A 1482-nucleotide genomic window follows, 5' to 3' on the forward strand; every position below is an offset into this window, starting at 1 on the left:
CTGTAAAATGGTGCAACCACTGTGGAAAACAGTATGGCACTTTCTCAAAAAGTTGCTAATAGAAATACCATATAACAAAGCAATTCCTCTACTTGGTATACATCCTCAAGAAATAAAAGCCATGACACAAATAGATACATGCACACCCATATTTATTGCAGCAGTATTCACAGTAGCAAAAAGTGGAGGCAGCCTTTAGGTTGTCCATCAACAGAAGAATGGATAAACAAACTTTCGTACATACACACAATGAAATACTATCTTATGTTGAAGAATAACAATGAATCTGTAAAACATGTCACAACATGGATGAACCCGGAGGACCTTATGCTGAGTGACATTAGTCAATCACAGAATGACAAATACTGTATGAAACCAATGTTGTAAAAAGTTAATAAAAGGTTTTCCTGATAAAAGAAACAATCTGATGGTTATGGGTCGTGGGGAGAGGGTAAGTTATTCATAGGTTAGAGAGTAGCTGTATGTTAAAATGGGTGAAGGGACAGGCAATATACAACAAGGGGGAGGTGGACATAGGAAAGATGAAGGTAGCTTACTGGAGACACGAGAAATGTGAGAGTTAAAGTGAATAGAGGTAAATACTGTTAACTGATGGTACTTGGAGGCGATTGCAATCATTGCAATGATAGTACATTTCCCGCAGGGTGGCGCTTTCGCCGCGGGCGCGTCCTGTCTTCTCATCCCAGTTGGCGTTTTGGAGGGTCTCAGCGCTCCCACCGCAGGCCACGCATGAGTGTCTGCCAGAGCGGTACCTTCCGCTGACACTAGCCCCTCTGCATTTTACTTCCTATCTTCTCTCCTCACCTAGGCTAAAATGGTCTCATTTTCGTTTCCTCACGTTATATTTGTGGCTGTCTGCTGGTCCTTTAAAAAAAGTGGGAGAGAAAGAGTGAAGACGCTAGAAAAAAATGTTTTATCCCGGGTTTTTCCTGATGGAGGTAGGAAAGCGATTCCAGGCTTCCCAGGAGAGGAAAAATTCCAGAATGAATAGAAACGTTAGGTCTAAAATGCAGTTTATTCTTTTTCTAGCAGAGTGCGACACAGGTCCACGATTTCGGATTTGGGAAATAGTGAAATTATGTAAATTTTTATCTTGTGGTTAGTAATCAGTCTTGAGTATTTTCCGGAATCCAGCATCCCTCAGGGGGGTGTAGCTCAGTGGTAGAGCGCGTGCTTAGCATGCACGAGGCCCCGGGTTCAATCCCCGGCACCTCCACTTTTGTTTCCCCCTCTGGTTACTCCACTCAAACAGAAGCTATTACGCAATCCTTGCCGTTTCCCAGGGTAACTGTTCAGCAAAAGGAGCACAAGAATTACCCAGAAGACAAAGACCGCGCTCATTCAACACCTTTCCATTCTGACAAGCCCGTTCATTATGGATTCTATTTTGCAGTATTTTTAATAAAGCAGGAAAGAAAATATAGGAACGCAAAAGATAACAAAAGAAAAACACAAGGCTTT

The 1482-nt window shown here is 42.4% G+C and overlaps 1 non-coding gene across 1 annotated transcript; it reads left to right on the forward strand.

The window, feature by feature from the left end:
* Positions 1-1165: 1165 nt before the first annotated feature.
* Positions 1166-1237, forward strand: TRNAA-AGC. The gene has a single exon. It is a non-coding gene; the product is annotated as a tRNA-Ala (tRNA).
* Positions 1238-1482: the final 245 nt, after the last annotated feature.

The sequence above is a fragment of the Chrysochloris asiatica genome, unplaced genomic scaffold (assembly GCF_000296735.1).
Source record: "Chrysochloris asiatica unplaced genomic scaffold, ChrAsi1.0 scaffold00213, whole genome shotgun sequence".
Taxonomy (NCBI): Eukaryota; Metazoa; Chordata; class Mammalia; order Afrosoricida; family Chrysochloridae; genus Chrysochloris; species Chrysochloris asiatica.